At 47.8% G+C, this 26,435-nt stretch overlaps 1 long non-coding RNA gene across 1 annotated transcript in view; it reads left to right on the top strand.

Annotated features, from left to right (window-relative positions):
• Positions 1-9,347: 9,347 nt before the first annotated feature.
• LOC138467134 (uncharacterized) overlaps positions 9,348-26,435 on the top strand; it is a 28,045-nt gene continuing 10,957 nt past the window's right edge. The window contains exon 1 of the long non-coding RNA XR_011268064.1: positions 9,348-9,703. This is a non-coding gene — a long non-coding RNA (uncharacterized lncRNA). The remainder of the gene's footprint in view (positions 9,704-26,435) is intronic.

Raw genomic sequence — 26,435 nt, 5'->3', positions numbered from 1 at the left:
TTCCCTTAGGATGGTGAAGAGCTCCATTGTTTTTGATTTTGCGTTGTCAATTCTAGTGTCGTAGGTCTCTTTTTTGGCTCTAAGGATAGCTGCTTTGTATGTAGAGGATGCTACTGTAAAACAAGTTCTGTTGGCTGGGTTGGGAGTTTTTCACCAGGTAGTTTCAGCCATACGTTTGGCGTTTCACAATATTTTGAGCTCTGGGGTAAACCATTTATTCAGGTGGGCTGCTGGTTTAGCTTTAGAGCGTTTGATAGGTGTGATTATGTCTATGGCTGATTCAAGGGTTTTGTTGTAAAGGTCATCAAGACTGTCCTCTTCTAAGTTGGTGTAATTCGCAGGGGTCAGGATATTATGAATTAGCGTGCGAAGATTTTGCAAAGTGAAGTTACGGTTGTTCCTAGATAGGGTTTGCGGGATGATTTCTGGAGCCTTAATAGGCATTGTTTATCCTTGGATGGAGAAGGAGATGATGTGGTGGTCTGACCAGGCAATTGGTTCATTTTTGAGGATGGTAGTAGAGCAGTTGTGATCGGCTAGCCAGTCCAACGTTCTGCCTTTGTTTTGAGTTGGACTTGTAACCCTGTGCTTGAACCCACGTTGGGAGATAGTGTTTTCCAGGGAGAGTGCATTGGTATCGTTAGGGTCGCCAAGGCCTAGATTTAGGTCCCCCATTAGGATGATTTGAGAACCTGGTTTAGTATTAGTAGTCAGGAGGTCAGATATCTCTTCCTCGAAGGATGAGATGTGTCCAGGAGGTCTGTAGATAAGGTGCATAAGGATAGTTTGAGCAGCAGACAACTGGAACTTAACTGAAAGGAGTTCAGTGGAATGCAGACTAGGTGAGGAGGTGGCTCTGTGACCAAGGGAGGTTTTGACGATAAAGGCCACTCCTCCTCCTTTGCCAGAAGCTCTATCATTCCTTAGTATAGAGTAACCCTCAGGTATGGCGAGGGACAAGGCTGGGCCAGCTGCCTGATGCAGCCAGGTTTCGGTGACTGCTAGGAAGTGGAGATCGTTGGCGGAAATAAGGTCGGCAATATCGAGTGCGTGAGCAACCAATGATCAGGCATTGATGAGAGCACCTTTGATCCGCAGGGGTTCAGGAGTGCTGATAGTAGTTTTTGGAACGTTGTCCAAGATGATCATGGGGTTAGCTAGTGGCGATTTGGGTAGGGAATAGAGAGTGCAGAGTTTTTTATTGGTGGACCTAGTTGGAGGGAGTCGGGAGCCGAGTCTGTAATTTCTGTTATTCACTGGACATGGGTGCCAAGGTGAAGGTGGTGCAGCATAGCGGCGAATCCATTCTATGGGGCTGAGAGGATGGTTTACCTTAGGTGTCACAATGTGATTTTTGCAGGCCGTAAAAACGTAGCTTTTAAATGTAATTATTTATCACAGGTATACATAAAATCAACGGTTAATCATAAATCAGTATATGTAAAATATAAAAAGCTATTCCGGCATTTCAGACATTTCCTTTCAACTCCTCACTAGTTTTCAGGGCTCTTTCCAAAGCCTCCTAAGCTATTATTGGAGTGCTAACCTTGTCCTCCCTCTACCAAAACCAACCTCCACCATTGGTTAGCACCACATCACAAGTTCAAAAGGAAGTCCAACTACATCTTACATCTCAAGCTTTCTCTTTGGGCTGAGTAGAAGTTATCCTCAACTGCAGTTTCACTGCCCGTCACCTCCCCAAATTCACGAGCTTTGCATCGGGAGGACAGTACTAGAAGCAGAAAATGTATGAGGTGAAGCAGGTGAGACTGACCGGCTGCCCTAAAAAGCAAAGAAAGCTCAGCCTTTCACATAGATTTCCTGAAATACTGTGAGCACAATCCAAAGAGTACTGAGAGGCAACATTAACAGACTTAGATATGAGGCTGGAGAAAATACCAACAGACACTGTGTTTTATTCATCAACTGAAGCTGACAGCAATTTGTCTAGAAGATATGTCCTTGCCAACCTGGTGTAAAGGTTGAACCTCACTGACAAGCTATGATCGACAATGTGAGGACAAAGTGGAATCAGCAAGTCAAAGTGCTATTCTCAAAGCATGCATCTTGAGGGTTCCCATCCTCTCCCGAGTGATCTTCAATCTATACATGGAGCTGCTGGAAGACCTCCTAGCCACACACAACATCCACATCCGCTAATAAACTGCTATACGTCAAGATCGACTCCATCAAGGACATCCATTGGCTCGAAACCTGCCTCTCGCTGATCCAGTCTTGGATGTCCAGTGCATACTTGAAGCTCAACCCCTCCAAGACCGAATTCCTACTCTTCACCAACAACACCGAACACCCAGACATACAGACCTGGCTAAGAACCATGAACTCTGAGGACTTCACACTTGAGCTCACCTCCTGCGCCAAATACATTGGGTTCCACATCGACAAACACCTCTCCTTCAAGACACACATAGCTATGAAAACTCAGACAGTTTGGTATCAGCTCTCCCTCCAGCTGGAAAGTCAAGCCCTTCCTCCCTCCGTACAGATTTAGATCCAATATTCAAATACTGGTCCTATCGCACCTGGATGGGTGCAATGCATTCCTCGAAGGCCTCCTGTCATTCTCCCTTGTGGCCCTAGGAAGTGTCCTACACACAGGCATCACCCTGGCCCTCATCGACCTTCACTGGCTCCAATTGTATGCACAAATCCCCTTCAATTCTTGCTGCATCATCTATAAGGCAGTCACCCAGCTACCTTGCGGAGAAACCCAGACACTCCAGCAGACAACGCACCACCAGAAACTCATGCAGACTTGAAATCTTCCCCTGCAAAAAGAAAACCCGTTCTACCACCCATGACCTCCCTACCAGATAAAGGAGCATCACTCCTAGCGTGCCTCCTGTTGTTCCTGTGGCAACCAAACAGCCAAAACCTCACAGATGAAAGTTGGGGCTGGAAGGGTCATAAGGACTGTGAAAAAGGGGGGTAGGAGTAATGGTGATTATCAGAAGTAATTTAGGCATTACTGAACCCCATGTCTTTTCCCAGTCCTTACTTACAGATGTGTACCAGAGGTTAGAAAATTAGGCAATAGAAAGAAAAATCACACAAATCAGGAGAACAGTACCACTGATCCAAAGATAAGTAGCACCTTACGCTCCTGTTTCCCGAACCAAACTCCCAAAGTAGGATGTCAAATCAACCCACAAGAGATGACAGTAATGGGAAACAAAAACAAGTAGAGATTCCCAAGCAGCAACTCCATGAACTAGATGGAGAATAACTGCCTGCAACATGTACCCGCCGGCCCCCCAACTATAGATGGGAAGGTTAGCTAAGAAACCAGCAACTCAGTCACTGAAGATGCTTCCTCACCTAGGCCCAAGAGGCCAAATTTCACTAAAGACAGTACCATATATGAAATAATATATGATTAAATACCAACTGGATATGAGAGGATCAAAAACCTACATCCGGAAAACCAGGCTGACACAACAAAGAACCCGAGTTTACAGAGTGTTAATCAAACATTGACACAAAATGAGAACATACAACAAAGAACCCGAGTTTACAGAGTGTTAATCAAACATTGACACAAAATGAGAACATACAAGACTGTTTCTCTGTTACAAACATAATCCAAAGAGAAGATGCACCATCCCACAGAAAGGGCCAGGATGTCAAATGAGACAACCAAACCCCTTTGCAAAATAAATCCTGCTTACATTTCCTGAGTAAAACTGCTGTCCCTGAAGGTCTTGCCAAACAACCTTCAAAGTGATGAGGAAAGATTACTCCAACCAGATGCCATCCAAGAAATTGAGCAAACAATAGCTCATGGCATGGTCACTGCCATATTTACCAGAAGGCAAAAGCAGATCCTGCAGGGGCGAAAGGAGACTACAGAAGATTATTTGGGGGCCCTCCCTGTGGACCCTAGAATAACTGAAGTATGAAAACAAAATGGAGTAAGCGCATTGGGAGAGAAAATAAACCATGAACTCCAAAAGGCACCATAACCGTAAAGTCAGACTTTGACAATCTAAATGAGGAGTCATGGAGACTGATTTAAATCTGTCACACCTGTGCTCACACCCTTCCCATTTAAGCCATAAACCAAGAAGAAGGGAATTGACTTTTTCATGCCTACAACCTAGCAGCACAGCCAAATGGAACAAGGATCAATAATTCCCTCATCCTTTTTGCAATGATAGCTCTGGAATGGTCTGTCAAAATGAGGGTTGCACAGCTCCAGTCAAGGGGGAGGAGTTCCAGGAGTGCAAAGAATCTACTTCATTTTCTACAAAGTGCATGTACTGATCAGAGTCCCTCAATCCTCAAAAGTCCAAGGGTGCACCTCCAATCTGAAAGCCTGTCAACCATAGACAATGACTTCAGGGAAGAACAAACACATACAAATAGGGTTGATCCTGTTGAAAAACGTGGCAGAAGAACCATGGGGATCCAGGCACAAGGTTATCAAAATAAATCGAGCAAAGATCAGTTTGGGCAAGGGGGGGACCAGGGGTAGAGGTGATACCCTGGAAACGACCAAAATGTAATCTATGTATCCTGGCCCCTGCACCAACCATGAATTGCAGCAATGCAGCAATAGGGCAGGGAGACCAAATGAGCCATTAATTCCTCCCAGATCACAAAGACTGCTTTCTCAGACAGAAGACTCTGGGCCTACTGGAACCAGACTTAAAATAAAGAGCAGCCACAAAGTATGGAAACTGATATCTCTCAATGAAAAAGGCTATTTCTGAGCATATAGACCTTCCAGGATATTGCGGCATGAAATGGCAAATTTTGCGGCATGAAATGGCAAATTTTGCAGCACAACCCTTTATTTATTGCAGCATTTTTGCGGGACATTTTGTATTTTCTGGAGGGTGTAAGATTGCCACATTGTAGGAAAGAGGCAGAATGCAAGGCTAAAAGAGAGTCAGGGTGTCCTTATTATGTATCTTTTGTATTCATTTAATAGGAAGAATCCCGATGTCTCTGGCTTGGAAGAACAGTTTTTGTTTTGGCTATATTTTTGTTTTAATGTGCATGCCTATTTAATAGTATTAACTAAATTGATAATTATCAGTTTTAATGCTGAAACGTTTCCCCTTCTATGTTCTCCAATCCCCCAAACACCCACACACCTCTCTCACCAACACACATCACACAGCTCCCCAGTACAACTTGCATTCCTGAACCTCTCACTCTTGTCATACAAATACTAACGTGCTATGTCACACTGTCAAGTCACAATTTGCACTCCCCTGCCACAGCCAAACTCCAAATCATACTCCCAACTCACACCTTACACTCTACAATTCCTCCCGCAATATACAGTTCTTCATTATTTTGTGCTCCTTCTGCATCTTGCATCCTTTCTCCCATTCTATCGCACTCTTCACCTCATCTTTTTTCCAATCTGCAGCTCACTGCCTCTTTCCGGCCAACCGCTTCCTCTCTGCTTTCTGGCTCACTGCTCCCCCTGACCACACGCTCCCTCTACTTTCTGTACCTCCGCTCGCTCTCATATTTCTGGCCCACCGCATCATTGCTTCCTGTGCTCTCTTGTGCACCGCTTCCTCCTCTGACCCACCGCTCTCCTTTTGCTTTCTTGCCTATCATGTCACATTTCACCCATCACTCTTCCTCTCTCTCTACTTTCCCTTTCATAGTTGACAATGTTTTTAAAATGTAAATTTTGACCTTGATGTGACATTTAAGCCGAGGATATGCTATTTTTAGATAACCTATTTATCGAAATGGGCAGGTCACCTTATTCTCAAAGGTGACCTGCGCATTTCCACGGGGCTGAGCTGTAGTGCAAATTGTGCACTGGCCAGCTGCCTTGAATAGGGTTCTGGGTTGTTTGACCGAAGTGTAATTATTTGCGGCGGAATTGACCACAGTCAATTTTGCCACGAATAGATTTGGACTTCAGCCAAACAACCCAAAATTTACCTTTCACCACCAACCCACACCCCCTTCTTAACTGCTTGGTCGCGGCTGCTTCCCCTGCAACCCTGCGGTGTCAGATCAGTCCCTCTAACACAGGACGGATCCGACGCTGCAGGGTCCCTTTTTAGTTTTTTTAGTTTTTGTTTTCAGACCCCAACCTCCAATTTTGAAGAAGCGGGTGACACCCTGCAACCCCCAAGGCCAAAATACTGAACATAGGGAGCGGGTGACACCCCCGCAACCCCCGCTCCACATGTTCGGTATTTATAAAAATCAATCGAATGGTACTGGTGAAATAGGTCAAATTGTACCATTCGATCGATTTTTTTGGCGGTCAAAATGGGTAGTACCTTGAATAGAAGCGCACTCCCGACAGTGTTCTGCAAGCTCCCAGCGCGTCCACTGTGAATTGCAACCCAAAAAACGGATTTCTATATTGTTTGAGGAACAGAAATGCAAGCGACATAGCAGCGGTTCATACCTTAAATAAATGTATGACAGGGTTAAGAAAGACCCTGCAGGTCCTTATGAGGTTGCCGGTCTGGAAACAACGGTACCGGTAAGCTTACCGCTACTGTTGTTTCCGGACCGGCAAACTACAAGTTCTGCAAGCGGGTGTCTTTCAGCCCGCCAGGTCTGACCTGGCGGGCGGAACGGCACCTGCTCACAGACCTTGACGGATGCACCGGCACTGTTGCACACAGTGCCGGTGCATCCGTCCTGCCCATTCCCATTGAGTCCAATGGGACTTGATGGGAATTGGGATTTTATTTTTTCCAGCACCTGGCCGGGGGGACCGCCAGATCAAAAATGACTCCGGCGGCACTCCGTCGAACTTGTAATGAGGCCCCCTATCATGCAGTTGTACCCCCAACTCCTGTGCGTGTAGGGTTGCCTACAATTTCTGCACATTTAAAAGTGCATCTTGCGTGGAAATTTAGGATGCGCTTTTAAATTGGCAGAAACGCCCCCTGATTTACTCAAAGGTGAAAAAGTCCATCTGAATGGGCACGCAATAAAATCCACAAGGGACACCTGAATGGGCACATTTTCATAAAATGTGCCCATTCAGGTGTCCCTTGTGGATTGGGCTGCTCTTTTTTTGGCCGCAAGTGATGAGATGTGTTTGCGCATTTCATTTCTTGCATTGATAAATTTTGAGAATTTGGCACCCTGAGGATTATGATTTTGTTTTTTTTGTTTTTGCATGTTTTTTTGCAAAAACACCAGTATTTGCACAAAACGGCTGTTTTTGCAGCATTTTGCGCAAAACGGCTGTTTTTGCTGCATTTTGTGGGATCGCAAAATCGCTATGAACTGGGGGGGGGGTCTACAATCTAAAGATGGTCCCTGAGGACTACTGGAGGAGAGGGCAACAATAACCAGAGGCAGTAAGTTCCTTCACATGGAGAGGACCCATTGGGAAGGCCATGGTTCTGTAAAGATTTTGCATTAGGAAATAGGTTCCCTCTGACCAATTAAATAAATAAATGGGAGAAGGTTAGTATTGTAACATGTAGCAGAGTATCTGGCAAATCTAAACACGCTAGCTAAAATGCCCTTGGACGTGAGAGGTATCCTGAAGCCTTAGGCACCTCTAAAGAGATAAGAAAACGGTCCTTCACCTTAGCAGTAGAATTGAACTGGAGAGGGTGTACGCTTTATTTTGCTCTGCAATTTTGCACTCCGCCATGCAAATTGAGTAAAAGCTGCCTGCCCACGTTTACTTTTTATTGTGATACTTTTTAAATGCTTGCATGACAAGCGGCGCTCACAATTACAATTTAATGATGTCCGACAAGCTTGCATGTCGGGCAGCGGCTAATTGTCAATGTGAACCCTGCTTACCATGCTCGCATGGTAAGCAGTGTTCACAATTACAATTAAATGCTGTCTGACATGCGAGCATGTCGTACAGCGTTTAATTGTAATTGTACACTGTAGTTTTGTGCTGCAGTCAGTGGAACGTGCTGGGTTATAGAATGTGGCATGGAATGTTGACACAGTTTGAATGGTGGTATTCTTGAGGGACAGTTGGTGTGAGCTGGGCTGGTGTGTGGATGGGCCAGTGTTTTTCTCTGTGTTACACTTGGACTTCTAGTGTACTTCGGAGTACAATACACCTACGTAATTTACCTGGTTCCTGCTGGTATCTGGACCCTCACCTTATTTCATTCACGCTGCCTGCCATGCGTACACGCAGGCATCGTGTACAATGGATTCCTATGGGTTCCGTCTGCTTTATGCTGGCATTGTTGTTGTTCTGAGCAATGGATAAGATGACACGGTTTCCACTTGTAATTATGCAAGTATAGGGTTGTGCTGTGTCCTTAATGATCACAAGCCAGAAGCATAAAATGAAGGCATATTTATTCTGAAATTACAGTTACAAGAGCAGCCATGGCAGTACTACAAACACACACACACACATAGCTAAGGGTGTGTGTACCGAACTGAAACTGCCAATAGAACACCACTCCTCTCACTATCCCATTCCCTCTTCACCTGACTAACCCAACCCGCCTTCTCGTTTACAGATCCGCCAGAGCGCCTGGGGGCCAACTCCGTTGGTGACAGTGCGTGGTACAAATACCCTTAACATTTAACTTTTTATATCAACCCGTATATTCTCTCACCCGAGCAGCCTCTCTCCAACTGTCATATCAATAACAATCAACGGGTCACCTGACACACAGCATTTCAAACCTAGAACAGGAGTGACCTCGAATGCATGCAGGGAAGACAGGGCAAGAAGAACGCGCGTCACAACATATAGATCAACGCCCCCAAAATGGAAAACAAGCTCGGCAGTGCAGCAAGAAATTCCAAACGGGAAGTCCTGGGGCCGGGCTTCCCAAACCGAGCTGGATGCTGGTATGAAGATACTCGTTTTATATTACATGTCTCTGTCACTTTTCTCCATTGCAAAAAAAAAGGATTATCGATGGCACCAGCTGACATCTTCCACTTGCGTTATGTCTTTTGCTTAAACTTATCTGTGGGTCACACAGTCTGCACATCAGAAAGTACACAATAAAATGCCCATGGCAAGCGGAACCCATTACCCGAGGCAATTTTGCACAAATGGAGCAAATTAAAATAGAAATGCAACTAGGCCTAACAATTTACATTTGCACCGACCAGTGCAGAATATTTTTTCTAGCGCTGTGTATGTTAAAACTGCGTGCCTTGTCTGCCAGAGAAATATTTACCCCAAAAGGTTCCTTAAAAATGCGCATACATAGCAACATGTGTTATTTATTTATTTCCGGGTTCCAGTCCATACATGTCACCAAACACATTTCTAGAAGAGCCGGATTTTGTCCAGAGCAGAATTCTTTGTGTTGAAAATCGGCCGCGGGAGTTCAGCTAATTAAAGCCGTGGGAGACCTCTTCGTCATGGAGACAACTTTTGTTTCACTTCCATGGCGACGGGGCAGCGTGTCAGCTGTCACCGCGAGAAGAGTTGCACTCCGGCACAAGGGGAGTTTATGGCCCTAGTAAAATATCAGCTGAGCTGCAACAAAGGGAACGACGGTCCAAATGGCGCAAACGGATGAACGGGCCCTGGTCGAGCTATACGAGAGCCGGGAGAGCTGGTGCATGGTCCAGGCGCACAGTAAGCAGTCCTGGCTCCGGGCCCAGAGGAGGCATTTCCCGCAGAAGACCCCCACTGTCCTCGCTCAGCCTCCATCCTATGCCATGGAAAGCAGGCTTTCCTGGGCTACATCGCACCCGCCCGCAAGGGAGAAGAGGCATTTTGCAAACCAGGGTAAGACTATTTATATTTGCAATTTCAGCTTGTATTTAGAAGCATAAAAACATATAGGCGTACACGAGGGAGTAACATATAGGCGTACACGACGGAGTTTCATGAAACATCTTTAATGTCCAATTATCGCATATTAATTCCTGAAAGTAATACGTGTGTAAGTAATTCTTCCTTTTAACATAATTCCATCGGAATAAGTTGAACACTTCAACATATGTTGAACCAGGTACCGAATTACAGGCACATCTCCAAAGAGCTGCACAGTGCACTGGTGGAAATTCCAGTTTCCTGGTTACACATGGATTCATTCGATTTCTAGAATATGATTCCAGTTGCATTTGCAAATTCCACATAACATAACAGAACATCATTTTGCAGTCCGCGTTTATACTTAAACAATAGAATGTTCTCTGTTTTTTGTGTGGGACCTCTGTAGTCTTATGTTCAGAAACCCATATGCCATAGTTGGATGGAGCAGAAATTGTTTGCAACTGGTCAACTGGAATTTTCCAATCGGACGTTGCCACCAGTCTTCAATCCAGATGATGGTTCTTTGTTTTGCTCTCTGCCAGGTTGGTTAATACCTGGTTGTTTGAAGTTAAGGAAGCCAGTGTCTGCAGTGTGTGTTGTTTCTGGATCTCTGCTGGTTCATTCCCATTGAGCACTGATCCAGTAAGGTTTGACCTGACCCTGTCCTGGCAGGTTCAGGCCCACCGTAGTTGCGTGAATACTCAAAACAATCAAGCATTCATCGAGTCACTATTTGCCTGATACTGTCATGATGTGCTCTAGTTGGATGAACACTTATCCCATTGGATTCCTAATACCTCTGCTGGTCTCCTCTGTAAAGATATGTATGTTTTACATTTAAATTATGCGCTCCCATTAACGTGACATGACTAATCCCATGTCCCCATTTATACAGTTCCACCACACAATTCTGGGAAAGGAACAGGCAATTTTTAAGCAAACTCAAATGTATAAAAAAAAATTAAAATCTAAACAAAGGTGGTCTCCATTATGGCAGGCAAATCACCCCAATGTTGTAGGCACAAAAACAATTGGTCAGCAAAACCACATTTTACCTGCCTACATGAATCTCTATTTCGCACAGACATTTATTTCCATAATCAATTCTAAATAAATATTACACTCTAAAAGTTACTAGACATTCTAAATACACTCCTATTGCTTGTCAACAAATGTGTCTCAAAAACCTTAATTTCCCCAAAACATTTCAGTATGACACATACAATTGCTTTTTAAATACATACAAATAATAATTTTCCCGGTTACACCCACCATTTATAGAATGAGAGTATTTTTTCCACATCATGGTGGCTCATATCTATTTATATTTTCTGTGCGGAGAGAAAGGTATGTCGCTGTGCTAGTCGAGTTTTAAAAGCAAACAAAATCTAAGTTTTGATACCTTTTATTGGACTCACTGAAAATATGCAGATGGGGGATGCATACCTGTCAAATACACAGAAGTGTACAAAGTTGCACAGAAGTACAAACAAACACAATGAAGATCATTTTGTCCAGTATCTCAATGATCTGGTTAACACTTGCGTGAGTTTACTACACACAATTGACATGCTGTGTTTCTAGCACAACTTGTACAAGTTTCTGTCCTTGTGTGGCCTAAAGCTGCCGGACATTCATCAGGGTCATAGTCCTCTTGTGTACATCAGAAACATGGCTGGCAGCTGTTTGCAACTTCCTAACACCCCGGTCTGGCTGAGGATCCCTGCTGGGTGGTAGAGTTCCATCTCCGAATGTGAACCACCTGCAACCATTTGAGTTGCTGTCTGCTGTCTTCCTGACTTCGGAAATACCAGACTCTCTTCCTCTTGCTAACCTCAATGAGTAGATGGAGCTATTTCTTGGGTCCTATATTTCATCTCTCAGACCTGCTCCATCTTTCAATGGTGCAGTGACTCTGGTTAGGGGACACTTCTTCCGCCCCATCATTTATTTCATAAAGTGGCCCTGGACACGGATTCTCAGATGGTACCACTCCTTTCAAAAAAGTTCTGACAGACTCTGTATTCCTACTTCCTTACACGAGGTGCAAACATGCAGCTGTGTCATAACTTTGGTCTCTCGAGGAGAATAGCAAGTAGTTGTCCATGGATTGTGCTATAAAAAAAACGCTTAAGCGTAGTGTTATATAATAACACTCATTATCACTTGGCCTTGGACATCTGGTTGCATTCACAGTGATTTGGTAACATGGGCGTATGCACACTGATCTTAACGACACACAAGGTGATTCATTCTTGTATGAAATTTATATCACATTACAGTGATATCGTAAACAATGCTATGTGATGCAACTTCCTGTTTCACCAAGGGGTGAAAGGTTGTGTTCCATCGCTTACTGTGATATCACTTCGGGGTGGGGTCATCAGCAGTCAAGGGTCGTGTGATGTCACTTCCGCTACCTCTGGCATTTTGGTGAAATGACGTCCCTGAAGCAGGGGACACCCCTTAAGCACCCGCTCCCCGTAGTCGCAGTAATGGGGGTCGGGATTTTTAAAGCACGCATAGGCGCAGTTCTAGTACTGGATGACATTTTTAGTCACCGTATTAATAGTACTGTCCCTGCTTTTGTCTACATACAGCACACTCATAATAAGGGTGTTGGTACCTGTTAACACTATTTGCATTTCCTTCCTTTGCAACTGCCATTTGTTCCATTTTCCATCCATTGAGACAATCAAATACTTCGAGTGTCCATAACTTTCTCACTAAGGCAAACACGTGTATTTTCTTGCTTTTGTGGCTTGGGCACATATTTGGGGTTGGGGTTGGGGTGTGCATTATTCATCTTTACCTAGAATAAATCCATGAATGTCAAGAAACATAGTTGTGGGAATCTGCCCTGCCCTCTGCTACATTTGTACTTCACAGTCGCAACATTAAAGCATGGCCATAGCCTCCTGCATGTCTTCATCGAGTCTCTTTGCAAAGGTAGAGTCATGCCCGTCGAGGAAATGGAGCGCCTGCCTCCATCGTGACGATGGATCTGAAGTCGAGCCAGGAGGAGTTTCTCTCTCCCATGTATTCCAGTGACATTAATCAAATGCTGATGACCACGATTCTAGGCCTGGGAGCTGTATAAAGATGATACCTTGGCAGAAAATAAGCAAGATTTCACAAAACATAGGCACTCATCATTCTGCCCCTGAGAACCCAGGGAAGTGAAGTACCCAATCATTTATCAGAGCGCTATTTTTCATTTCTTTTAGAAAAGGGCTGCATTAAGCGGCACTGTGATAAACCACACGTGAATCCATAGTGTCTTGGCACTTAGGCTTGTGTGATCACCCACCAGAGTGTCCTCAAGTCACCGTGGGCTGGCTGACTGCTGACTGCAGACAGGGCCGGGCGGCCGGTCCTATGATTTGCATAAATAGTGACATAAGTAACATGACAGAAAATATTATAGATTGAGTCTTCAATATGCAATGGAACGGTATCATTGCAAGTTAAATTAAAAACCTGCCAGTGTTGCCTCGAATACTAAGCATCAAAATCCCAATCATCAGTTTGCAGTGAAGGAGGAAAATAATGCTGAAACTTACAAATTATAGTAATCGTTTAATTTATACTTGAACAGCAAATAAACGCTGCAACATATAGACATAATGCACAAAAAAGTATGCCTCCCTATCAACAGTTCCTAGTTACACCCGCAAAAAAGAAATGCTAGTGCGCCGACCCCTCTCTGCCCCGACCAATGCAGTGCCCCGCAAGGAGTATTTAGCACCCGTGGCAACAAAACCTGACTCCGCCACTGTGGCCGAGCGCGCTTCCCCTGGTGCGAATGCACCTTCACAACTTGATGTTGGACCTGCTGCATTGTGACTGTCAAGTGCCCTCTTCATCTGCGGTTAGTAGAAAAGAGAAATAGTTGGGCATCAAACTGCACCTCTGGGTAGTTAAACAAGGGAACCACCGTGAGTAGGGTCTATGACCACTGTGGGACCCTAGTATTTATCCTAGAAACTACACACCTATTCAGAGTGCAGATCACTGAATCAACATTTTCAGGTTCTACCATAACCCAACCTTGCCACGATGCAAACTCAAGTTCCTGGCCATGGCGCATGGAGAGCAGTGAAAAGGTATCCATGTAATAATATATGACAGCATTTCTTCTCGAGCGTGGATGAGGTTTGGTGAGTTCTTTCCTCAGTTCAAAAAAGGGGCGTGCTCTAAGGCATCGCGTGCTTCACTCTTTCCTCAGTTCAAAAAAGGGGCGTGCTCTAAGGCATAGCGTGCTTCACATGTATTGGCATCCTGGGCCAGTAGAAGGATGGAAAGATGGAGGGGTTGAAAGGAATTTTGTGGCAGGTTAAGCACAGCACTGCAAGTGATATGAACAATGTTCACGAGCACATGAATGCCCACAGTAGTGGCTCGGACAAGTAGCTTGGACAACCTCAGGTGTCTGACATTGATATTTTGGACTTGTTTGGCATGTTTGAGGAGCAACAAACCAAATAACTTTTATTTTGCGTGGCCAGACCACCTGAGCATATAAGGTCAATGGTGGTTTTGCTTCCTAAAATGACGACCGCCACAGATTTTATAGAAACACCCATACCGTCCAAGCTCACCTCCATGCCATCCATTGAAACATTGATATCTACAGTACCTATGCCAGTACTATTTTCACTTCCACCTAACCCCCGACACATTCCCCAACACACTTCAGCTAGCTTTGGGTACATACCTGTCCCTTTGTGCCCGGAAGGACCTGGGGTGAAAAGTTGTATATGCCATTCCAACAATGGCCACCGCCCACTGTTTTACCCACCATCTCATGGTGCACACAAAAACAAACCCTTGCTTCCTTTACTAAATTATCTCTTGCCAACCATTTCAATGGCAACATCCTAATTTACATTTCGGCCTTAAAGCGCTGTCTAGATGAAATAGCACATGTTTGTTTAAACAGCTGTTCACCTGTCATCGGTAACAGGAAGGCATTCACTTTGACGATGTGGATTCAAAGGGCCGCGTTAACAGTACTTCTTTCATCTGTGGAGATCATATTCCCGGTCACCACATCCAGATTTGGAGGCACAAGAAACACATTTGTGAAATGGTTCAATGTAACCCCCAATCCCCACTCACACTTGCCCCGTGTAATATCATGGTTCATACACCACAACTTTCAACCACAGCAGTTGCATCAGAATCCTCCAGCCCCTCCTCCACAGCATAGCTCATAGACTCCTCTGTTGCAATAAGGACCTCTAGAACAAACCTCTTCCACCACCACAGTGCTAGCACCACTAAAGCACTAGGAACCTTCAGCAACATCCCTACACCATGAATTGTAAACACCACTGATGCAACAGAAAGATTACTCCCACAACACCTTAATGTAGGGACCTGGGCTGCTGACCCTGCAAGATGATAAACGAACGTCCCACTGCTACTAAGAGAAGCGGGAGGATCTCGAAAATAGGTCAACAAGAGAGAAACTTTGATTCATGTGTTTTAGGAAGGATGCATCCGGTTTTCTCCATGGAGGAAGCAGCTACGATTTAGGGGAACCGTGTCACAGAAGTTAAAGGATGTAGACGGGAGCGGTGAGTAGTACGGTGGCCCTAGCAACAGAAGTCTAAATGGGCAGAGATGGGTGGGGGGGTGATCTGGGACTGTGTATAGGGGCAAAGGAGCTGATGATCAATGCAAAAGGTTCACTTGAGGTGCGCAGCTGCCATTCCTAAGCAACTCCAGTGATGAAGAAACTAAGACAAACTAGGTTGCTCAAACAGAAAATAGGGGTGAATGGTGGGGATAGGTTGAATGGGAATAGGATCTCTGTAAATTAAACGTACCCACAGAATCAGGACACATCTTGTATATTTACAACTAGGTGTACTCATTAGCCCAGAGTGTGATAACAAGTACTTGCCAATCAGCCGATCCCCAAGAGCTGGAAGAACCTAACATCCATGAAGATCCAGGGAAATGAAGGAGAGCACCCTTGAGGGAGGGCGGGTATGACCTAGAACATAAGGAACAAGTTACTTACCTGTAACTGTTGTTCTCCAGCATGGGTATGGCATGGATTCACATGTTCATGATTATTTCCACTCCGTCAGGCTGGGAATCCTTGGAAAAGAAAAAATCAGTTTCAGTTTCACTTCTGAACTGTCTCTGGGTCATAATGCCCCCAGCCAATGACTGCCCTCTACCTAAGCCCCTCCTATGGCAGCCATCTTCAGATTTGGTAGCACGTAAAGTGGCAGTAGGACCAAGAGAAGAGCCGCAGAGGGGCAGGCGGGAGGGTTTGCATGTGAATCCATGCCAGACCCATGCTGGAGAACAACAGTTACAGGTAAGTAACTTGTTCCTTCTCCAGCATGGGGTCTGGCATGGATTCACATGCTCATGAATAAAGAATACATAGCAGTACACACATGCACAACCTCGGGAGGTGGCAAGGCTCAACATTAAGCATTTCAACATCTCAACATTAAGCATCTCTTACCTCTTTACCAGGCTCACCTTCAAGGGAACAGGTTGCGCAGCACTGCTTGGCCGACTCTGGACTCCTCCCTGGAATCCAGGTCGACGCAGTAGAATTTCGTGAAGGTGTGCGTCGACCTCCACGTAGCAGCCCTGCAGATGTCCAACAGGGGCACACCATACAGGAAGGCCGTAGTTGCAGCGATCGCTCTGGTCGAATGGGTTTTCGGACGGCCAGGCAACAGTCGGTTTGCCAACCAGTGACAATGGGTGATGCAGCCGGAGAGCCACCTGGAAATGGAAGCCTTGGAGAGGGTCTTTCCTTGGTTCACAGGGCCAAAGTTCACAGACAGCTGTCATGTCTTCCAAAAATACTTTGTGCGGTCCACGTAGAACTTCAGCGCTCAAGCCACATCCAGCGAATGCAAAGTCCTCTCAGCCGGCAACGGGAAGAAAACAGGTAACACCAAGGGCTCATTGAGATGGAAGTCCGACGGCACCTTGGGCATGAAGGAGGGGTGCGCCCGCAGCACCACCCTCGTCTCGTGGAATGTCAAGTAAGGTGGTTTATAAGAGAGGGCCTGAATCTCTCCCACTCGTCGTGCGGAGGTCATGGCAACAAGAAACGCTGTTTTCCACGATAAAAACTTCAGCGGCGCCGAATGCATGGGCTCGAACGGGGGCCCCATGAGCCTAGTCAGCACCACATTGATCTCCTTCACCGGGGCCGGAGCCTTCTCCGGCGGGAACGAAGGAAAAGTCCTTTAATGAATTCCTTGACCAGGCAGTGTGACCATAATAACGACCGCCTCAGAGTTCTGGTGTAGCGGGAGATAGCCGCCAGATGAACCTTGATGGAAGCATGGGCCAACCCTACCTTGGCCAGCTACAGTAAATATGGCAGCGCCTGCAGGGCCGTAATCCGTAGAGGGTTGAGTTTCTGTGCACGGCACCATACTGCGAACCTCTTCCACTTATGTCCGTAGCATTTCAGTGTAGACGAAGGCCTGGCCTTGGCAAGCACTTTCTTGCAGTCCACCGGGAGATCGTATCCACATAACTCTAGCGTTGCAGGAGACAGCCCGTGGTGCAAAATCGCGCCTTCTTCCCTGGTGAGAAGATCTGCGTCCGCCGGTAGCTTGACTGGAGGGGACGCTGACATGTCCAGAAGGTCCGGGTACCATGTCTGGGTGGGTCATCCTTGACCCGGTTGCTGATCTTAACTGCAAGCTCAACTTGGTCTCGGTGCCTCCTTGCCTCTGGTCAGACCACTACAAAATAACCTTCACAATTAACTCAAGTCCACAAATCGGCAAGTCTAATCTAACACCTGCCATTCAAACCGTAATAAGGACATCTCCACTGAGAAACTTCTTCCCATCCTCCTTCCTCTACTTAATACTCCTCTTACCACCAGCTCAGACCATACAGTCCTAGTCGATATCTACAACCAGGCCATGCTCAAAGCCCTTAATACTATTGCTCCACTAAAATTACATAAACAGAAACCACGTTCTCAACTGAACTCCTGGTTCACCCCCCATCTCAGAGACGTACGTAAAGAAAAAAGAAAGGTTGATGCCCTTTGGAAAAATATACCCTCTCAGGTCAACAAAACCAACCTAACCCAGGCCTCCTCCACCTACAAAGCTGCTATTTTTGCTGCCAAAAAAGATGTTTACAACAAACGTATCACACAGGCACAATCCAACACTAAGGAAACCTTTAAGATCCTTAAGGAATTAGAGTCCCCTCTAGCCCCGTTGGTGACTTGCTCACCAGACGCGGCCTGGTGCACGAATATTCAAAAGGCACTCCTGGATAAAATTGCCTTACTGCAAGCGAAAATAAACACTAAAAAGAATAACCTATCTGACTTCACCCTGCACACCCCATCTTTCAACCTCCCAGCCACCTCTTCGCGACACCAAAAACCTTTCAGTTTCTCCCTGTTATCCATTGAGGAAGTGGAAAATGTTATCTCAAAGCTTAAACCTTCAAATTGCCAAGGTGACACCTGCCCTGCACCAATCATTAAGGGAGCTGCGCACGACCATGCGCCTTTCATCACCATGTTCATTAACGCCTCCTTCAGATCAGGCATCGCCCCTGACAACCTAAAGGATGCCTGGGTCATCTCTTTAATCAAAAAACCCACCCTGGACGCAACCAACCCTGCCAACTACCGTCCCATCACCACGGTACCATACCTACTAAAAATCCTTGACCGTGCAGCATACCTGCAAATTCAGGCATATCTTGAATCAAACCAACTACTGGGTCTCCGTCAATCGGGCTTCCGTCCGAAACATGGCACGGAAACCGCTCTGCTAGATTTAAAAACCCACATTGAGGACCTAAAAGATAAGGGCAAGATTGCACTCCTCATGCTGCTCGAGCTTTCAGCTTGGTCGATCACAAAATCCTCTGCCACCACCTCAAAACGGCAGCGCATTTCTCTGACTCAGCATCATCCTGGATCAGCTCATTTTTAGCAAATAGTACCATGATGGTCTTCTCTCCACTAGCCTCTGGAGATCCTGCCCATGTTCCATGCAGAGTCCCTCAAGGATCTTGCGTATCTCCCACATTATACAATGTGTTTACCAAGCTTCTCTTTGACATACTTGACTATCTGGGTGTCTCGTACACCAACTATGCCGACGACACCCAGATACTCATCCCTATCTCTGGTGACTTTGCTCTACTAAGGCTCTCAATGACATCTACTCTGTCATCCAGGCCTGGATGGCTCATCATGGGCTCTGCCTTAATGATGAGAAAACGGAGTTACTTATCCTCGGTTCGCACACCAGACTGGCCAAACTAAATCCAGCGTACAAAGCATTCACCATAGTTGGTAACATCATCAACGTGTTGAACGCAGCAAAAACCTTGGGCATCTATCTGGATGCTACTCTCTCCCTAACTAGACAAACCAACGCTGTAGTGCGGCATCGGCATATACCTGCACACTTATCACAGCCTGCAAACCCTTCCTGAACTCAGATCACTGCATAATCCTAGCCAGAACATTAATAATGGCTAAAATAGACTACTGCAACGCCCTCTACCTAGGGACTAGTCAAAAAAACATTGACAAGCTACAAGTTGCTCATAACAATGCCATAAGGGTGGCCCTCAACATCCCTAGAAGATCTCACATCTCAGACATCAGACGCAGCCTCTACTGGCTCCCTGTTGGACAGCAAATTTCCCTCAAACCCTTAGCCTTAACCTACAAGGCTCAGAACAACCAGGTGCCAGTTTACCTGTCCTGCCGCTTCACGCATCATGTCTCGAGCAGACCGCTGAGATCAGCCTATATTAACACTCTCACCATACCCAGATTTAAGCTACAGCCTGCTGGGGGCTCAAGTTTCCCAGTTCTTACATCTAAACTTTGGAACACTAACCCTGCCACATTCAGAGCAGAAGCCACGTTCGTCTCCTTCAAAAACAAAACCAAACTCTGGCTCCACAAGCTTGATGAGCCCACAACACCCTCTCCATAGGCAATAAACACTAATTATTTGACACTAACCATGTTCAGCCTTGCGCACCTTCTCATCTCTTTCCTACTTCAGCTTCACTCCTGGTATCCTGCACTATTATGCACTATGTCTGTTAAGCGTTGCTATGCTTTTGTATTACCATGACTAAGACTATGTCACTGTTGTAACTTACTCTATCTGCTTGTAACCACCTTCTTGTAACCACACGCCCAGATGCCCGAGGGCAAGGCTGCGCGTTATAAATAAATAAATACAAATAAAAATATCTGCTGCGGCCACGCCGGTGCAACGAGGATCATCCTGCACTGGGGCCATCTGAGTTGATTGATGAGTCGCAGAAGCAACGGCAACAGGGGAAAAGCATAGAGGAACAGGCCGTACCAGAGGAAGGAGAATGCATCCCCCATGCTCCCTGGCTTGGCAAACCTGCTGGCAAACCTCTGGCACTTGGTGCTCGTCACCGTCGCAAACAGATTGATCTGGGGATTGCCACAAAGTCGGAAAAGAAGATCCACTTGGTCCCGCCGAAGCTCCCACACGTGGCACGAGCGCAGTTCCCTGCTGAGAGAGTCGACCACAGTGTTCTTCACTCCTGCCCCCGCTTCCAGATGTTAAACATTGTGGTGGTGTTGTCTGTGAAAATCTGCACCACCTTGCCCTTGAGGGACGGAAGGAAAGACTTGAGGGTCCAAAACAAGGCTTGTATCTCCAGAACATTGATGTGCAACGACTGCTCCTGCGGTAGCCACAGGCCTCGTGCGTGGAGACGACTGGTATGCACACCCCATTCCTCCAAGGATGTGTCCGTCGTGACCATCTCCTGGTGAGGGGGGGTCTGGGAATCCGCGCCTGACGACAGATGCGCGCAGACACCCCACCACGGAATCGCTCGATGCAAACTCTCGTCGAGGGTGATCTTGTCCTCGAAGCTTCCTGATACCTGGATCCAACGGGCGTCGAGGTACTCCTGCAGCGGTCGCATCCGCAGACTGCACAGGTGCATGAGGTAAATGCACAAGGACATCATGCCAAGGAGGGACTTGATGGACCTCACCCTTGCGATCTTCAGGGTCAACAGCTGTTGTACGTTGCCCAGGATGGCAGCTATTCTCTCCTCCGACAGGGACACCAGACACAACACTGTGTTGAGCCGGGACCCCAGAAACAGCGCATCCTGCGATGGCACCAAGCAGGAATTTGCAAGGTTTATCAAGAACCCCAGTTCCGTGAGTAGTCGGACGGTCCCCGCCGTGTGCTCGATGGTGGACTCCCTCACCTTTGCTCGGATGAGCCAAACGTCCAGGTAGGGGTAGACGGGAATCCCCTGCAGGCGCAACCGCACCTCCACTGGCGCCAGACACTTGGTGAAAACCCTTGGTGCCGACTTCAATCCGAAGGGAAGGGCCTTGAATTGGTAATGCTGCCCTTGGGCCACAAAGCACGGAAACCTGCGGTGTCCCTTGTGAATGGGTATGTGGAAATAGGCATCCTCCAGGTCCAGCGACGATAGGAAATCCCCTTCTTCCAGTTGTCCCAGCACGTGCTTAAGGGTGACCATCCAAAACTTCTGGGACCTGATGTACTTGTTAAGGCGGCAGAGGTCTAGTATGGGTCTCCAACTGCACCATCTTCTTTCTGACGAGGAAGTACCTGGAGTACACTCAGGAGCCAAAGAGATTTTTTGGGACGAGTTCTATCGTGCCCTTCTTCAGCATGGCCCGTACCTCCAGCAGAAGTTGAGGGATGAGGTTTTCCTTCCAGGCCACCAGTGTAATGCGCGGGCACTTCCGTTGAAATTCCAGGGTGTGCTCTTGGGCCAGGGCGTCCAGCACCCAACGGTCAGTGGAGATGGACTTCCACATGCTGACAAAGTTTGCCAGCCGGCCTCCCACCGATTGCGCGGGTGGGGGCCTGATGTTGCGGCCGGTTCAATCCTGCTTTGCCTTGGAGGCGCCACCTTGGGGACCTTGGCGATGACATCGACCTCCTCCGGACTTGCTGCGGCCCCTGTAGGCTCCCTGAGCCGAAGAGTGGGACCGTTGACGGTAGGATGAAGAGCCACCACCGAAACCTTTGGAGTATCCCTGGGACTTTCCGGAGGCCCAAAAGGACGGCCGTCGCTGCTGGAGCGTGCCCAACACCCAGGCCATCTCGGTATCCGCCTTGATGGCCTGAAGTGACTCGTCCACTGTCTTGCCAAACAAGTTGCCCCCGTCGAAGGGCATGTCCAACACCCTTGACTGTACGTCCTGGCAGAAGCTAGTGGCCTTCAACCAACCCCGCCTTCTTGCAGGATCTCCAGCGCTTCTGCTCTCTTGTCTTTGGGAAGGAAGTCCAGAAGGGGAGCGATCTTGAACCACAGCTCCCTGTCATAACGGGCCATGATGGCTAAGGCATTGGCCGCCTTGATCGTCATCGCAGCCGACGAGATGACCTGCCGCTTCATGGTGTCTAGATTCTTTCCCTCACCGTCCGGGGGGAAGAGGACGTTGACGCTGAGACCACCGAGTCCGGGGACGGTTGGGATCTGAGGCATTTGGGTGCAGAGTCCGGCACCCTGTATTTCTTCTTGTACCGGTCCCTCTTCGCCAGGGCTGAGGACGGGTTCTTCATGAGGGACAGCCCCTCGTCCCAAATGTCGTCCAATAGAGGGATAGAAAGTCTTCCTCTTGGCCTCCCGGTGCTGGTGCAGGAAGCCTTCCTTCTTCTCATCGGGGGCTAGTTGAAACATCTCTGAGGCCCTAGCGATCATGGCATGGAAGGAGCCAATCTCGTCGGTTGGTGAGGCCCTGGGCACCGGAGAGGGGAGGTACCCTCCTTCGTCGTTGTCCGTACCCATGCTCGTCGTCGCTGTATCCGGTTCTGTATCGTCCGTCAGAGGAGTGGATGGTGGCGAAGGATGGCAAGGAGGTGGAGGATGGACTCTCCTTCTCTTGACGACTGGTTCCCCTGACTGCCCAGGTACCGTGGGATCTCCCGTCGGCAACAGGGGCATCCTTGTTCGGATCTCTGAACACAAGGTGTGTAGTGCCTGTAGAATATCCGCCGGCACGTCCGCTCGGGGTGGTGGCGGCTACGACGGGAGCGATGGACACATATCCGCATGAGGAATCCGGCTCCTCACCGCCCTGCTGCTCCTTGTCGGTATCCTCGCCGCTCTCCTCATCTGCTTCGCTGGGGTCCTTCCCATAGGATCTGGACTCGACACATTTTTTGTCCAGTACGGCCTTTAGACCAGAAAGCTCCTCCTCGTCGGAGATGTCCTAGCCCTGCAGGAATACAGGGCCCCCCCTTCTGCTCGACCAGCGGGGACGGTCTAGGGGAGATGATCGGCATCGTCTTCACTGGTGTCTTCTCGATGAGTAGAAAAGACGATTCCCTCCGCACAGGCAGGGAATCTCTCGTCTTAGGAGCCGCCTCCTAGGAAGCCGCATCCACGTCCTTTGCTAGGGACGCCACCACTCCTTCAAGGGAAGATTTTGCCTGGTGAACCTGGGCCTTCACGACCTTGGGCGCGCTTGAGGCCTTCACCGGGGGGAGGGTCAGCGCCCCGCTCCCCTTTGGCTTTCTCCGTCGGAATCGACTGGGACTTCTCCAGAAGTTTACCTGGATGGTCCGACTTCCTCTTCGTCGCCGACCCGTTGGCTCGTGGTTGAAGGTGCCGGGATGCCGTGCCCGACCTGGCCGCCGAGGAGCCCATCCCAGCGACGCTCCCAGTGCCCGCGGGCTTGCAGTGCTTTGCCTTATGTTGGGCCCCTGTAGCCGGGGCGCCCTCAAAGGTCTTAGAAGACCGCACAGATTTCCTCTTGCTGGGCGAGGCTCGGGGCTGACCCGCAGCCGTGATCTTCATCTGGAGCCACTCAGAGAGGCGCTTGCGACTGTCCTTCAAGGTGCGGGGCACCATATCCTTGCAGTATGCACAGGTCTCCTCCACATGCGTTTAGTCGGAATGTAGGCAGTAAAGGCACAGAGAGTGCCCGTAGTGCAGGAAAAGGTTCTGAACAGAGTCTCCTTTATCTTCAGCCATGTCCACGCGGGGTAGGCCTCAAGGAATCTTCTGGAATCCTCCAAGAAGGGAAATCAACGAAAAATCACCCTTGAGGCGTGAGTTCCAAAAAACGGGCCCCTGTTAGTTGGATGATGGATCGATGGAGCTTGAGGCTTGATTGACCAGAAAAATAGAGTAAACTCTTCGAAAAATCGCAAAACGCAGTAAAAGCTCAAGAGCTACAGCACGAGGACTCCCAACACTTGAACGTGTGGTAAAAATCTGAAGATGGCTGCCAGAGGAGGGGCATAGGTAGAGGGCAGTCATTGGCTGGGGGCTGTATGACCCAGAGATCAGTGATTGGTTGTTAGGAGAAAGACAATTCAGAAGTGAAAGTGAAACTGATTTTTTCTTTACTGAGGATTCCCAGCCTGACGACGGGGAATATTCAAGAGCCTGTGAATCCATGGCAGACCCCATCCTGGAGAATAGGAAAGTCTAGCAAGATGTAGCCAGGAATTGAAGCATCTTAGTTGCAACTTGGTTGAATTGGAACAGGTTTATCATGAGCATGCCATGGGTGTAATGTAAACGTTAACGATGTATCAAGAAAGTGAACGCGGTCAATACCGTTATAGGGACTGAACAACAAGTAATACTGTATGAGACTGTGTCATTGACCCCACCACGCCCATCATAAGCGATAACAGTACCGGCATACATATCAACACGCCACCGATATACCCAGACCTTACGGATAGCTGAGGTGCCCCCGTTGAGACCTACGATCTAGACCCTGACCTGCACATAAACCTGCTGACTGCAGAGGGGAAGTGTTGCCTTTTTATCTAAGTGGTACCTGCAGAGACCCGGGCATGGGCAAGGATAAGAGCAGGAAAATCACGACACAAAGCAAGATGGAACAATACACAACACCTGCTCCAACTAACCCGCCGGAACAAGACAAGTCCACTGATACACCGGGCACTGATGGTTAACTATCCCTTAAAGATGTAATGAACGCCATTGGCGGTTCCCGGTCATCTATGGAGAAATAAATGGACAATATCAGCGCAGAAGTATCCCTGCTACGACACAACCTGCAGAAACTTACCTCGCGCAGGGGAGAAGCCGAGGCCCGTATATGAGAGACAGAAGATGGCCTACGGGCAATAAGTCAACAGGTGTACGGGATGCTGGCCCGCATGAAGACAATGGAAGAACGAGTAGAGGAGGGAGAGGGACGCTCAAGGCGTAATAACATTCGCATTCTTGGCTTGCCCGAGAAAACTGAAGGCCCATCCATGGAACTCTTCCTCGAGAAGTGGCTATCAGACCTGTTCGCACCAAAGGCATTCTCGAAATTCTTCTCTATCGAGAGAGCCCATCGTGTACCAACTGGCAGACCAATCCCCGGTGCACCACCACATACAGTAATTGCCAAAATCCTAAACTACAGAGACCGCGACACGGTGCTCCAGATGGCCAGAACCAAAGACTCTATAACCTACAATGGCTCGAAAATCGCCTTCTTCCCGGACTTCACTAGGGAGGTACAGAAGGCAAGACAATCCTTCGACCCGCTCAAAAGGCGCTTGCAGGCACTGAACGTCAAATATGGACTGTTGTTCCCTGCACAGTTGAAAATCTATTACAATGGTACGACTGTACACTTTACGGATCCCAAGCAAGCGTGGAACTGGGCAGAGAGCCACCTGGAAGGAGACTGGAGGCCAGCAAGCAGAAGGGAAAATGGGCGAAACAGACCACGCCCGGACAGATCACCACACGCACAACCACAACCACGACCGGAAGAAGTGCCACAGATGGCTGACAAATAGTGCGGACAATGCTACTTCTGCTGCCCCATGGCAGCTTTCTACGGAGAGGTCTGGTACGTCACCAATACTTATCACGCAAAACGCAACATCTACCTCCTGCACTACAGACAGCTGGCGGCCCTTGGCGTGCCACCCCCCGGTAGCTGCCCTGTTAAGAAAGTAAGCAGAAGCAACTGGGTTAATCAATACTAGTTAATGTTTAGTTTGGCAACTGTCCGTTCCTGACAGTAGTCCGTTATTGTTCGGGCGACAGATACTTCAAGTTGGGTGGAGTATGGGGTGGGGGATTGGAGTTGGTTTGTTTGGGTTAATAATGGGTCTAAGAGCTCTGTCAAGCACACCTCCCTGGCAGCGAGAAATATCACGATGCAATGCAAACAGAGTTCCCCCGCAGGTCTCACAACAAATAAACATAGCAGGACTCCCATCACACGGTTACAATACACCACAACACTGCACAGCCGATGCTCTGTGACTCACCTATCCCACACTCTGAATGACAGAGGCCCCTGGCATAAATAATACCAGATCCATCAGGATCATGACATGGAACGTAAATGACCTCGGCAGCGGCCTAAAAAGGCACTTACTACTGCAGCAACTAAATCGGCATACACCGGATGCCGTATTCCTAACCGAGACACACCTAGCAGGCACAAACTGTACCTTATTCAAACGAACTAACTATTGCATAGCAGTGCACTCTGGCTTCACCATGGGGTCCCGTGGGGTACTTATCTTGTTACACAAGAGACTGCCCTTTACCCTCTCATCCGTTGTGCAAGATACAGGAGGCATATTTGTACATATTACAGGGACTCTCTGGGAACGTACCATGTCCATGTTAGCTGTATACGCCCCGCCGACACTACTGTCGTCCTTAATTAATG

The sequence above is a fragment of the Ambystoma mexicanum genome, chromosome 4q, assembly GCF_040938575.1.
Source record: "Ambystoma mexicanum isolate Mex_15411 chromosome 4q, UKY_AmexF1_1, whole genome shotgun sequence".
In the NCBI taxonomy this organism is placed as follows: Eukaryota; Metazoa; Chordata; class Amphibia; order Caudata; family Ambystomatidae; genus Ambystoma; species Ambystoma mexicanum.
This window is presented reverse-complemented; position numbering and strand designations above follow the sequence as displayed.